The sequence below is a fragment of the Macaca mulatta genome, chromosome 8 (assembly GCF_049350105.2).
Source record: "Macaca mulatta isolate MMU2019108-1 chromosome 8, T2T-MMU8v2.0, whole genome shotgun sequence".
Taxonomy (NCBI): domain Eukaryota; kingdom Metazoa; phylum Chordata; class Mammalia; order Primates; family Cercopithecidae; genus Macaca; species Macaca mulatta.
The window spans coordinates 76,649,146-76,664,834 of NC_133413.1; positions in this window are offsets into that span (position 1 = coordinate 76,649,146).

Sequence of the window (15,689 nt, forward strand, 5' to 3'; positions counted from 1 at the left end):
TGTGCAAGCTGTCGGAATTATTAGATGTTCTTGTTTGACCCACACATCTATCATTAAGGTTATCACTTTGCATTAAAATTATGTATTTACGGGCCAGGCACGGTGGCTTAGGCCTGTAATCCTAGTACTTTGGGAGGCCAAGGCAGGTGGATCGCTTAAGCTCAGGAGTTCGAGACCAGCCTGGCCAACATAGTGAAACCCCATCTCTACAAGAAATACAAAAGTTAGCTGAGGATGGTGGCTCGAGCCTGTAGTCCCAGCTACTTGGAGGGCCGAGTGGGGAGGATCGCTTGAGCTCAGCAGGCGGAGGTTGCAGTGAGCCAAGACGGCACCACCACACTCCAGCTTGGGTGACAGAGAGAGACCCTGTATCAAAAAAAAAAAAAAATATATATATATATATATATATATTTATTTACATTTGTGTATGTACATATATTTACATCTGTATGTGTGTGTGTGTATATATATATATTTACATTTGTATATAAACATTTCTTGGAGAAATGTTTCTGGAAGACAGAGCCAGTGATCACAGGTAAGAATGGATGAGGAAACTTCCTAGAGAGTAAGGTTAGTAGAGGCTTCATAAATGTTTCCTGAGTAAGTGGCAAGTGAGAAGTTTGTTGTTGAAATAGTAGAATCTGACTGTAATTTACAGTTTTTCCCAGCATGGCGAGTGTATTTCTGTACCAATAATGGATCATAATTTCTAAAAGCTCTCATTTTTTGCCTGATAGGCCACCACAACTCTGATGGTATAAGCTAGTCAGCTTTTCCTTGCCAGCTTATCAGAGAAGGATCTCAAATGCCTGATCTTTTACTATAGCTTGCTGACATTCCCTGAGTGAAGACAGAGAGGTAAGAAGCCACAAGAGTTTTCGTGGTGAAGGGAGTTAGTTATGCAGTAATTGCAATAATGTCTTATATGACAGGGCAACCATGGCCAAGGCCTTAACAGCCGTTGACATAGCTATAATGTTTAGAGTGTATTTTTGGACCATGATGTGAAAAGCAGACATTTGTGAAGTTTTTATCAAATGCCAAGGTTATTGGGAATTTGGGAAACTATCTGCCCATGAAACCATATCATACCTTCTTCTCCCCTTGAAACTTGCATTGTCTCTTCCTTATGACTACTTTGGGGCCCTATTATTCCTTTACATGACACCTTGGCCATAATGGATTGGTTTATGAGTGGAAACAGGGACCCACTTGGACCAATCATAAAACTTGACAGCTCCAAATCATACCTCACTGGTACAAAGATTATCATCTGACCTAAGATTGACTAACAAAATCCAGGATTGTTGTGCTCGGTAAAAGAAAGTTTGGAAGTTATGAGATGTGAGACTTTGGAGACTTATTTGAAAAATTCAGGTGCTGTGAGAAAGAATCCAACCAACTTGCAAAAAGAAAAGAAATGAATTGTACATAGATGGTGGTAAGTTGACTAGGCACAGTAGCCTCACAATAAACATAATTTAAATGGACACCTTAGCTAAATGACAGGTTTATTTTATGACATGGACCTACAGGATGATTCCAATATAAATGTAGCCACAAATCTTAGATTATGAAATATGACCCATTATATTTACAGACAGAAACACAGAATAAGAGAAGGAAAGTGGCACCAAGATAATAAATACCTCAGTGAAAGAGGCTAGATTTGAGCTTCGAATTATATCGACAGAGCTCTGATTCCAAACCTCCTGATCTGTTAAAGAGAACAGAATCATAGATTCACCTCTATGGTGGAGTAAAGATGGTCACAAAATCTTTGACACTTTTCCCATTGTGAGATGGAGTCTATGTCTCTTCCACTTGAACTCGGGTGGGCTCTGCGACTGCTCTGATGGATAGAATCTGGTGGAAATGACACTGGCAGTGTCTGGCCTTAAGAAACTGACAGCTTCTGCTTCCTATCACCTGGAACACTAACTATTGAAAGGCAGCTTCTATGTGAGTAGGATGACTACCCTGAGAGTACCATGTTGTGAGAAGCCAAGGCCATGTGAAGAGTCCATGGAGGATGAGACATTATGTGGAGCAAGAGAGAGACCGAAGAAGACCGAGATGCTGGACAGAGGAGTGAGACATAGGAGCCCTCTGGGAAGTCCATACCCAGCCCCAGTGACTTGGGCTGACAACATGTGAATCAGAAACAAGTTGCCCAGCTGCAGTCATCATGAATTCCCAATCCAAAATTTTAGGTAAATAATATAGTTGCTTGGGGACACTAAATGATGGATAGTGTGTTAGGCAGCAATAGATAACAGGAACAGATAGACAACTAGAAAAGGGGTGCTGCCATCACAAAAATCTAAAATATATAGTATGGTTTTTTTGTTCTTTTGTTTGTTTTTTGAGATGGAGTCTCACTCTGTTGCTAAGGCTGGAGTGCAGTGACACCACGTCGGCTCACTGCAACCTCCATCTCCTGGGTTCAAGCAATTCTCCTGCCTCAGCCTCCCAAGTAGGTGGGATTACAGGCACCCACCACCATGCCTGGCTAGTTTTCATATTTTTTGTAGAGACAGGGTTTCACCATGTTGGCCAGGCTTGTCTCAAATTCCTGACCTCAGATGATCCACCTGCCTCGGCCTCCCAAAGTGCTGGGATTACAGGCATGAGCCACCCCTCCTGGCCAATATATAGTATTGGTTTTGGGAATGGACAGTGGGCAGAGACTGAAAAAGCCTCAAGGAAAGTGTTAATGAAGCCTGGAGGACAGAAGGTCATTATTGTGGGTCGGCAGGAACATGACACTTATTGTACAGTGGCAGCAGGTTTAGCAAAACTGTCATCTGAGAGATTCTAGAAAATAAAATATAGGCCTAATAAACTGATGGGTTTTGCTAAGTAGATTTCCACATAGAATGTTAAAAGTGTCACCTGGTTCTTTGATCTGTACATGATAAAGTAAGGATGGGGGAAATAAGATAAGAAATAGTTATTCAAATTTTTTGGCAGAATTTAGAGAAAATGTATAGCAGCCAGGACTTGTTGGCTTCAAATAGGACTATTTCTCATGTTTTCCTGATGGTGTCTCGCTGTGTTGCTGAGGCTAGCATCAAACTCCTGGCCAATCCCAGTGCTTGACATCCCAAAGTGCTAGGATTACATAGGATTACAGGTGTGAGCCACTGCACCCAGCCTAAGAAAACATTTTTAAAGCCAGAAATAGCCTCCAGGCAGAGATCAAAACCAGGGCAATAAGACAAAGACTCAGGGTAAAAGTTAAATCGAAGCTGCAACTGTAAATCCCTTTGATAAGACTTCCGAAAAATTTAAGTTGATGCTTTGTTGGCCCTTTCAGCTAGACAAAATATTTTCTTTTTCTTTTTGTGTTTTTGAGATGGAGTCTCGCTCTTGTCACCCAGACTGGAGTGCAGTGGTGCGATCTTGGCTCACTGCAACCTCCGTCTCCTGAGTTCAAGCAATTCTCCTACCTCAGCCTCCTGAGTAGCTGGGATTACAGGTGCCCACCACCACAGCCAGGTAATTTTTGCATTTTTAGTAGAGACGATTTCACCACATTGGCCAGGCTGGTCTCTAACTCCTAAACTCAGGTGATCCACCTGCCTCGGCCTCCCAAAGTGCTGGAATTACAGGTGTGAGCCACTGCGTCTGGCCGGACAAAAGATTTTCTAGGATTTTAAGAGTGTGCCTTACAGGCCTATCTGTTAAACTAGCAGTTCCCAGCCTCTTTGGCACCAGCGATCAGTTTCATGGAAGACAGTATTTTCAAGGAGGAGGTTGGGGCCGGGAGGGGGTTAGAGGTTGGGGGATGTTTTCTGGATGAAACTGTTTCACTTCAGATCATCAAGCATTAGTTAGAGTCTCATAAGGAGCATATAACCTAGATCCCTTGCACGCGCAGTTCACAATAGGGTTTGTGTTTCTATGAGATTCTAACGCCACCGCTAATCTGACAGGAGGTGAAGCTCAGGTGGTAATGCGTGCTCACCCGCTGCTCACCTCCTGCTGTGTGGCCTGGTTCCTAACAGGCCATGACTGGTACCGGTCTGCGACCTGGGGGTTGGGGACCCCTTAAGATTCTAATAATCTTAAGGATATTGTCCCATTTTTAAGCAGCTTTGCAGAGGGCCCAGGGCAGAGAATAATCTACCTCAAAAAGATTTGCGGCCATGACTTTTATATAACACAACAGATTATAATTTGATACACAAGAAGCCCATGATGTTTTAAAAGAAATTATATCACATTGGACTTGAAAAAGTCAGAATCAATATCAAATTAAAAAAAAAAGCCCTTGGACTCCACACCAAACTAGTACAGCCAGGACTCAGAATGACAAATTTATTCCACATAAAACAAAGGCTATTTCTTAAGGAAAAAGAGGACTGACTTATAGGACCAAACCAAGACCCCAAAGGTCAGAACCAAAGGAAGCAGAGAATCCTACCAAAGGTTCAGGACCGGGGCCGCATCCAGGAGCTGGCAGCATCCACTGTCTGGATGTCAGTGTTGTTCTGGAGCAGCAATGGCCCTGAGCCTCTTGCTTTCCTCCTTTTAGAAAGGGCGTGTTTACACATTTCCACCCATCATGGTATGTTGGAGTGTGTGTGTATCTATGTGTGTGTGCGTGTGTGTGAGTGAGAGAGAGAGAGAGAGAGAAAGAGAGAGAGAGAGAGAGTTGGGGCAAGATAATTTATTTCTCTATTTCTAGGATTTCAGATTGAGAGGACATGCACTTGAGGAACCAAACCCAAGATTTATTTGTACCTGGATCTGAGATCTGGAACCTTGAGCCTAAGCTTATTAACATAAGGGGATGAGACTTTTGGGGACTGCAAAAGATGATTAGCACATTTTCATGTGGGGAGAGTATTGTTTGTGACCACAGGGCAGAGTGTGGCACATCAAAGATGGCCACAAATTCTTTGACATTTCTCCCATTGATAAGTGGGAAGCTTGTGTTCCCCTGCTTAAATCTGGTTAGATCCTATGGCTGTTTTGATCAATTGAATATGGCCAAAGTGAAGTCGTGCCAGTTTCTTGAACCAGGTTTTAGGCAGTTGGCAACTTTCACTTCCTGTTCCTTGGAACTCTCAGTTTTGGGATCCAGCTACCTCTTGAGAAGTATGATTGTACTGACACTACCATACCATGAGATGCCCGGCCACACAGAGGAGGAGGCATCGTGCAGAGAGAGAACCATAGAGAACCCATGTATCATGCATGAGCGAGAGTCATCTTGGAAGTGGATTCTCCAGTCCTAGCTGATGCCTCATGGATTAGCAAGAAACTCAGAATGCATGATGCATAAAACCCCTGAGCAAAATAAACAGGCAGTTTTGAGCCAGTACATTTAGGGTAGCTGATTATACAGCCACAGATGACCAGAACAACTTCTTGGAATTCACTATTTAATCAAAAGCACTTGCTCTTCCTGTCACGAAAATTGTTGGTTATACAAAATTGGAGTTTGTCTGACCTCATGACTTCTGGCCAATAGAATGCAGCAGAAGTGATGTCTCCATTTTGAGCCTGGGCCTCAGGAGGCTCATGTCCTTCTGCTCTTTCTCTTGGAAGCTTTGGAGGCTGAGGACATGAGTTATCCCAGCTGCCTCCCTGGCTGACCACAAATTTATGAGCAAGCCAAGCTGAGGTCAGCTGAGCCCAGCAGCCTAGAAGAACCCGCCCCGTTGGACCCGGCCTAAATTGCCAACCCACAGAACCATGAACTGAAAAATGGTTATTGTTAAGCTGTAAGTTTTAAAGCGGTTTCTTAAATAGTGAGAGCTAACTTTAATAGTGATACAACAGCCTTCTATTTGATTTACTGCCAACCAAGAACAAAGTGGAGAAATATTGATTGTGCTGTCCAGTTTTAGGGAATTTGTTTACTTTCATTTCTTTACACATTGGAGGATGAAACCAATTAACTTTTAGGATTTCTGTGTAACGGAATATGATGAGGAACACAGCAACACTTCTGTGACATTTCTGCCAAAAACGAAAACCTGAACCTAATTATAAGAAAACATCAGATGAACCCAAACCGAGGGACATTCTTCAAAAGTGTCAAGGTCACAAAGGACAAGGACACACTAAGAAATTCTTCCAGTTTGAAGGAGACTAAAGAGATGTGACAACAAAAATTCAACATGTGATTCTGACTGGATCCTTCGACTAGAAAGAGCATTATTAGAACGCTGGGCAAAATGTGGGCATTTATGGTTTGTTTAGAGGAGTGCATTAGCATTACTTGCCTATTTTGGTGGTTGTATTGTGGTTATATAGAAATGGCTTTGTTTATAGAAATGATACATGAAAGTATTCGGAAGTTTTGGAGCTTCATATAAGTAACTTATTCTCAATAGTTCAGTTTACAAGTTTAAAAAGAAAAAGGATATTATAGAAAAGAATTGTTTTGTTTTGTTTTGAGACAGAGTCTCAGTCTGTCACCCAGGCTGGAGGGCAGTGGCACTTTCTAGGCTCACTGCAACCTCCATCTCCTGGGTTCAAGTGATAGAAAAGAATATTAATGTTATGGCAGTTCTAATCCCACAAGATAATAAAGAACAGGTTTCTCCCACTTAAGTCAATAATTTGTGTTTGATCATCAGACTTACTGCCCCCCCAAAAAATACTCCTTGAGAGCCTATTTCTTATTATTTTTCCCTATTTATTTATTTATTTATTTACTTACTTACTTACTGGAGACAGAGTCTCACTCTGTCTCCCAGGCTGGAGTGCAGTGGCGCAATCTCGGCTCACTGCAACCTCCACCTCCCAGGTTCAAGTGATTCTTCTGCCTCAGCCTCCTGAGTAGCTAGGATTACAGGCGCATGCCACCAGGTCCAGCTAATTTTTATATTTTTAGTGGAGATGAGATTTCACCATATTGTCCAGGCTGGTCTCAAACTCCTGACCTCAGGTGATCCACCCGCCTTGGCTTCCCAGAGTGCTGAGATTACAGGCGTGAGCCACCATGCCCAGCTTCCCTCCATTATTTTAAATGAAAGAAAGTATATGCTTGGCATATCAAACTAGAGCACCTAATCAATTTCTATAACCTGGAACCAAAACACAGTCAAATGCCCATATATCAAAACATCATGCTAGTATGTAAAACATTTAAAACATCACTCTCTGATCACCAAATACTTAATATGGTTATTAACAAACTATTGCTTTGTGTGCAATATCTCAGCCACAATCCCACTTGCTGTCACTTGATGTGCTTTTCAAAATGGTCTACACATGATGACATGATATGAGTATGATATTCTACCAATTTTGTTTGACTCAAGACTATTCTTTATTCTTATTATTCTTTATTAAGATTTATTTCATCCATAGTTTTGTTTAAAATAAGGTATTGAATTTTAGGGAAAATTATACAATTTTCCTATATAAGCAGTGATTTAAAAAGTGTGCTAGAATAAGTATGTTTGATGAAGTTGGCAAGTATAATCCAAGAAGTATTCTAGTAAAAAAAAAAAAATTATCTACAAAGACATAGGGGCTGTGCCTGTATATTAAAAAGCCACAATCAGTTCAGCTATAAGTCTTAAATAGATAGCTCAATGAAACAGAACAGATTTACCCTCAAATGAAAGAATTACATCTATACTATATAACACTATAAATATTTGGCAAGTGAATGAGATTATTGGCTAGCAATTGGAAAAACAGTTTAGACCTACACAACATTATGAAAATCATTTTCAGAGAATTTACAAAGTTAAACACTTTAAAACAGAAAATCTAGAAGAAAGTGGAACTGAATTTATTCATTTTATGCATTGGAAGAGTTTCTTAAGGATAGAAGCAACAGAAGTCAATAAAAGAAAACACACGGATTTGATTACAGTAAAATTTTAGAATTCTGTGTGTATGAGCTTAAAAGGAAAATAAACATTTACAGCAAATAGGAGACCAAAGCGTCAAATATTAAGAACTCACACAAATTAGCCCATCGCAGTGACTTATGCTTATAATCCCAGCACTTTGGGAGGCCAAGGTGGGTGGATCACTTGAGGTCAGGAGTTCAAGACCAGCCTGGGCAACATGGTGAAACCCCATCTCTACTCAAAATACAAATTTTAGCTGGGTGTGGTGGTGTGTGCCTGTAATCCCAGCTATTCAGGAGGATGAGGCATAAGAATCGCTTGAACACAGGAGGGTGAGGTTGCGGTGAGCCAAGATCGTGCCACTGTACTCCAGCTTGGGTGACAGAGCCAGACTTCGTCTCAAAAAAAATTTAAAAAAAGTCACACAAATCAATTAAAAAAAAATTAAGACAATGTAGGAAAGGGCACACCAAGACCATTTATAAGAGAAGAAATATGAAATTATGGGAAAAATGACTTTGCTTGTAGTCAGATAGAAATCATAACCCTGAGCTACCATAGCAATCTATTAAATTGAAGACATCATTAAAAATATCACACTATACAGTGGCAATGAAGGGTGTGGCAAACTAGCTGGGTACTCTGCACATAACTAGTGTACAAATAAAATAACAGAGCCCTTTGGGAAAGTAATTTGGTATGGTGACCATAAATATTAACACATTTTGACCTGTTATACTTTTGGAAGTTGCTCTTATTCTTGCACAAAAGTGATCTTTACAATATTGTTTACAATGGCAGAAGAAAGTGTCTGTGTTAGAGAGGGGGCAGAAACTAAATAGCTGGTAGTTAAGCAAGCTATGCTACCAACAGTTCATGTAATGGTATGCAGTCATTAAAATAGCCTTAAAAATGAACAGAAGTGTCTGGGCACAGTGGCTTACACTTACAATTACAGGGATTACACACCTGTAATCCCAACATTTTGGAAGGCTGGAGCAATAGGATCATTTGAGCCCAGGAGTTCGAGACTAGCCTGGGCAATACAGTGAGACCTCATCTCTACAAAAAATTTAAAAAGTAGCTGAACATGGTAGCATGCATCTGTAGACCCAGTTACTTGGGGGCCTGAGATGGGAAGATTGCTTGAGTCCAGGAGGTCGAGGCTGCAGTGAATCATGATTGCACCACTAGACTCCAATCTGAGTGACAGAGTAAGATCCTCTCTCAATTAAAAAATGAAAAAATAAAAATTGGACGGGTACAGTGGCTCATGCCTGTAATCCCAGAATTTTGGGAGGCCACTAGGGGTGGATCACCTAAAGTCAGGAGTTCAAGGCCAGCCTGGCCAACATGGTGAAACCCTGTCTCTACTAAAAATACAAAAAATTACCCAGGCATGGTGGTGCATGCCTGTAGTCCCAGCTACTCAGGAAGCTGAGGCAGGAGAATCACTTGAACCCTGGAGGCAGAGGCTGCACTGCGCTGAGATTGGGCCACTACACTCCAGCCTGGGCAACAGAGTGAGACAATGTCATAAAAAATAAAATGAAACAGAAGTGATGATACTATGTCGAAAAAAAAGTAGAAGCCAAAATTGTATGCCCCGTCTGATTACACAACCTTAATCAATGCATACGAATAAGTAGTAAGATTATACACCAGGATATTAACAATGGATGTGAGAAGTAATGAATCAATAAAAAATTATTTAAAAAATATTGTTTCTATTTGTCCAAATTAAAAGAGAACATATATTATCTTTACAACTTAAATATATATATATAAAGAAAGAAGAGAGGAGGGATGATGTTATAGGCCACTGTAAAAAGTCAGTATCCCTCTGAGAGCTGATGACAACACTGCCTAAGATGGAGGTCATGCTCCAACCTGCCCAAAGAGTCTTTCCATGCAGTCACAGCTGCTGCAATACTTTACAAGGCTTCATAAACACATCAAATGCTTACTGGCCAGGAAATAAGCCTGGTAGTTAGATATTTTTGTTTATGTTCAACATAAAGTGTGTCTGTGTTTTTCAACTTTTCATAAGGTTAAGGTCACAGTGTTTTTCCATTATAAAATTGCTCACGTAAGAAAAAAAACACCCACAGTTGCACCATAGAAAGTGTTTTCATTATAGGAGTCATCAACAGACGTAGGATCCATTTTTTCCCCCAAATATCATTTTAAATGTTCAAGTTGCATTTGTGCTGGTAGTATTTTAAATCAAGGAAGTACATTGGTAATATCATTTTACTTGTAGTTTTGCTGCTCCTTATATCGGAGGATGTTTAAAGTGAATGTAATATAGTAGGGGGTAATCTTCCATTGAGCTTGATAATTTTATCAGCAAAATGCCAGGGGAGAAGGAATATAATGTTCTCTTTGAATTGCATTTTTGCAACCTGAGATTCAAGTTCAGGTTTCTTGATGCACCCTTGGGCATTGAATATGAATTAATTATTGTGTCCAATTTCCTCCACCTAGCCCCTAAGGCAAGTGCAAACAAGCCATCAACATCACCCCCATGGCCACTAGAGATCATATCAAAGGAAAGCACAGAATGGCACAATGTTCCACTGGTAAGAAGTTGTTTTTTTTTTTTTTTTTTGAGACGGAGTCTCACTCTGTCACCCAGGCTGGAGTGCAGTGGCGCGATCTCGGTTCACTGCAATCTCCGCCCCCTGGGTTCAAGGGATTCTCCTGCTTCAGGCTCCTGAGTAGCTGGGATTATAGGTATGCACAAGCACACCCAGCTAATTTTTGTATTTTTAGTAGACATGGGGTTTCACCATTTTGGCCAGGCTTGTCTCGAACTCCTGACCTCATGTGATCCGCCTGCCTCAGCCTCCCAAAGTGCTAGGATTACCAGCATGAGCCACCTCACCTGGCCCAGTGGTAAGAATTTATCCATTGGGAAGGACTGAAGGGAGAGTCAGGTTGGCCCAAATTGGAAGCTATTCGATACACTTAATATCTTCTAATTTAATTCACACTTTCCAGGTGTAATTTAATTCACACTTTCCTGCCTATAAAGGGGAAGGCAGGCCTTATGCCAGGCTGCATGCTGCTAATGGGGTTGCCACCCATTCTTAGCGGGAAAATGGTTCTTTATGACACGTGTGAGATTTTGGCCTCAAAGAATGACTCACAAAATAAAGCAGATATGGGTCTTTCTAAAGCTCTTGCTTCTCCAAAAGATTTTTAAAACCCTCAGAGTATTTTATTTCCTATGATTTTTTAAGTCCCTAATAAATAATGATGGGCCTGTAATCCTAGCACTTTGGGAGGCTGAGGCGGGCAGATTACTTGAGGCCAGGAGTTCGAGGCCAGCCTGGCCAACATGACAAAACCATCTCTACAAAAAATATAAACATTAGCAAGGCATGGTGGTGTGCACCTGTGGCCCCAGTTACTCAAGAGGCTGAGGCACAAGAATCTCTTGAACCCACGAGGCAGAAGTTGCAGTGAGTGGAGATCGTGCCACTACACTCTAGCCTGGATGGCAGAGAGAGACACTGTCTCAAAAAAAAAAAAAAAAAAAAAACCACAAAACAAAACAATCAAGTAAAAATGAAAAAATATAATGATAGGATTAATAAAGAAATTTCCTTCTTTTGTCCTCTAAAATGTATGTGCCTGCTCTCAGATTGTCTTTTTGTCTTGGCTGCCATTCTGCATAAAATCTCTCACTGAAGCACTCAAAAGGCTAGTCCTATGGGAAGAAAAATAGAATAGCTTTTCCTATTCTTTTTATTGGAGATGTAAGTGAAAAACTTCTTTCCTCTTAATGTAAGTTTTAGGGCAAAATTCTTGAGAAAGACTTTATAAATCACCTATGAGTTTAATTCTGTACAAGGGAGTATTTTTAAAATAAAAATAATAAACATTATTATTAATAACAATGAATAATAATGGAAGCTAGCAGAGAGACTATACAGTAACATGGTCAAGAAGTGGATGAGAGTCAGACAGACTGGCATAGAATCCCAAGCTAGTAATGGTCAAGACAGCGATTTTACTGCCTCTCTAGAGGCCATTATTATTGGTGATGGTTTGTTATTTCTTGTATGGCTAAGGTAATAGGTAGGTGAGGAGGAGGGAGGCCAAATACCAAGAGAGAGCTGGAGAGGCAGCCAGGACCAGATTATGAAAGGCCTTGCTTCTGAGTTTGGATTGAATTATAAGCTTGACATTCACTGGAAAAAATGTATCTTAGAGAGAATGACATACACCTTAGACATTCTGGCTCATGATGCAGAATGCAAGGCTAGGGCAAGAGTGGAGACATGACCTGCTAGGATAATACAGTGGTCCAGTGAGAGGCCACAATGTTAGAGACAGTGGAGATGGGAACAAATTGGTATGTTCTGAATTTATCTAGAAGTTAGAATCCACAGGACATGGAGATATGCTAGAAGTGTCAAGAATGAATACTACTTTACAGAATTAAAGACAAGGTGTGACTCTCCTGGTGTCTATTGTGTATTAACAGGGACCATCTGACACATGGTAACTTAATCCGGAAGAAGAGTAAATCTAGGTAGTTTTGTACAGGCTTTTTGGACAAGACCCCTTTCAGGCCCTGACTAGTTGCTCAGCCCATTGACCCACAGGACTGGCCATCAGAATACATTCAAGCGACTCATACTTTTTATAAGCTTTGGATTCGTAATTGAAAAATCTAAATCCTTCATGCTGTGTTTTAAGTACAATACTAATTTTTGTTTAGTAAAGATTGTTAATTATATTTTCTTTACTAAATCTATATCTTTATGTAAAAGAAACATTAATCTTTACTTTAAAAATCCTTATACAATATGTGTGTGTGTGTGTATATATACACATATGTGTGTGTGTGTATATATATATACGTGTGTGTGTGTGTGTGTATATATATATATACACATATATAATTTTTTTTTTCTTTCAGATGGAGTCTCGCTCTGTTGCCAAGACTGGAGTGCAATGGCGTGATCTGAGCTACTGCAACCTCCGCCTCCCAGGTTCAAGCGATTCTCCTGCCTCAGCATCCCGAGTAGCTGGGATTACAGGTGATCACCACCACACCCAGCTAATTTTTGTGTTTTTAGTAGAAATGGGGTTTTGCCATGTCGGCCAGGCTGGTCTCAAACTCCTGACCTCAGGTGATCCGCCCACCTCAGCCTTTCAAAGTGCTGGGATTACAGGTGTGAGCCACCATGCCTGGCCTATAAAAAGTATTTTTAAAATTTAAAAGCAATTTAAATATCTAGGCAAGTTACCCAAATCTCCAGTTCCTTAAATTGTAAGTAGCTGCATGGCCTGTTTGTAGCTTTCCCTTGGTGTGTTCTTTCTAAAGCATAAATCAATTTTGAAAGAAAAAGCCAATGTTTCAAGTGGTATTTACTGAATTCAGAGCCTTGATACAAGTATGGAAATAAGTATACCATGATTGGATAGTATTTAAAAAATCAAAATTAACAGCCCAGGTGTGGTGGCTCACGCCTGTAATCCCAGCACTTGGGGAGGCTGAGGTGGGCCAATACGAGGTCAGGAGATTGAGACCACCCTAGCCAACAGGGTGAAACCCCATCTCTACTAAAATACAAAACAAAACAAAAAAATTAGCTGGGTGTGAAGGCGCGTGCCTATAGTCCCAGCTACTCGGGAGCCTGAGGCAGGGGAATAGCTTGAACTCGGGAGGCGGAGGCTACAGTGAGCTGAGATTGCGCCACTGCACTCCAGTCTAGCAACACAGCAAGACTCCATCAAATAAATAAATTAATTAATTAAATAAAATAAAAATCATAATTAACAAATATCCCATTCTGACTTTGCTTAATTTTTATGATTATTAATATATTTTAAAATCCTGTTTGCTTTTTTCCCCTGGAGACTGGTTTTTGTCTCTTTCATTAACTTTATTGTTTACACTGAGAAATAATTCCTCAAAGGTAAGAAAAAAAGTTAGTTAAAGACTTAATATTGTTTTAACTTAATATATTACTTTACTATTCAAGCATTTGTTCTATGATGACAATAAATTAACCCTAGCCTTTTTATATAAAAAAGAAAAATCTGTATCATACTATTTATCTTTCTAACTTAGAGCATACCATTTAGGTCGCATATACTTTCCAGAGTTATAAATCAGAATTTGTGTGTATTAATTTAGTAATATCTTTAATGAATTGACTATGGTCAATAAACAGTTAATGTTAATGATGATAACCACTTGCCTTTGTGTTATGCTACAGCTTACCTAGTGCTTTTATTTTTTTAATCTTATTTATCATCTCAAATGGTCTGTAACATAAATGAACTAGGTACTAATCCTTCTTTTTAAATATGAGAAAACAGAAACTGAAGAACCAAGTATCTTCCTCAAATATCAACTATTGGTAAGGGGGAAAGTCAGCCTTGAAAACAAGTCTCTGGGTAGTGCCTTTTTCTATCACAAACCATTGTGTTTGTCAGTTGCAAGTTAGTAAAACCCAGGATATATTTTAGAAATAAATGAGAACAGATTCAAGATTATCCTTACACTAACATAACTTTTGTTTGCCTGCCACTGTTGCCTTTTTGAATCAGAGAAAAAGTTTTGGACTTTTGGTTAATATTTTGCAGAATTGTGGCCAAACTTGCATCCCCCTATCGTTGTGGGTTGAACCGTATAGCTCAAAAAAGATATGTCAACGTTCTCACACTCGGTACCTCAGAATGTGACCTTATTTGGAAATAGGGTAATTGCAGATGTGATGAGTTAAGCTGAGGTCCTGCTGGAGTAGTGTGGGCCCTGAATCCAATATAATTTTTGTCATTATAACAAAGAATGCCATGTGAAGAGACAGAGATGCACAGAAGAAGACAGCCATATGAAGCTGGAAGCAGAGGTTGGAGTTGCACCGTCACAAGCCAAGAAATGCCTGAGGCCACCAGAAGCTGAAAAGAGGCAAGAATAATCCTCCTCAGAGGTGTCAGAGGGAGCATGGCTCTGCTGATGCCTTGATTTCAACCTGTAGCCTGCAGAACTGTGAGACAATACAACTCTATTTTCTTAAGCCACCCGGTCTGTGGTACCTGGTTATGGCAGTCCTAGGAAACTAATACACCTATGGAAGTACACTGTGTTTGGGTAAGTGTGGTTTTAAAGAGAATATGGCTGGGTGCGGTGGCTCATGCCTGTAATCCCAGCACTTTGGGAGGCTGAGCTGGGCAGATCACCTGAGGTCAGGAGTTCAAGACCAGCCTGGCCAACATGGCCAAACCCCATCTCTACTAAAAAATACAAAAATTATCTGGGTGCAGTGGCACATGCCTGTAATCCCAGCTACTCGGGAGGCTGAGGCAGGAGAATCACTTGAACCTGGGAGGCAGAGGTTGCAGTGAGCTGAGATCACACCACTGCACTCCAGCCTTGGCAACAGAGCTAGACTCCATCTCAAAAATAAAATAAAATAAATAAATAACGATTTCTTCAAAGCTGTACAGAAGTCTGTGGTTGCTGACTATGAAATTTTGTGGCTAGCTAGACGTCTGCAAAGTTCATCATCAATGTTCATTAAGGGTCCTAGTGCCTTACCCATGTAATCTGAGTCTTGGGAAGGCTGTTTAAGATGGCACAAATTGCCAGAGTGACCAAGGCAATCAGGCAGTGATGAAGGGCCTGAGCAAGGAGTCTGCCTCCAAAGATTGCCCCAAGAAAAGTTAGGATTGGGCATTTCCAGGGCAAGTGATCCCTGACTTAGCTCTAAAATTCTCAGCTGGAAGTGAGGCTCCAGTGGAGCATTGGGATTCTTGGCCATCCCCGTATTTCAAGGACATGTCTTGGGCACAGTAGATATCAGGACAAAAGTGCAGGACTTTGGGGTTAATACT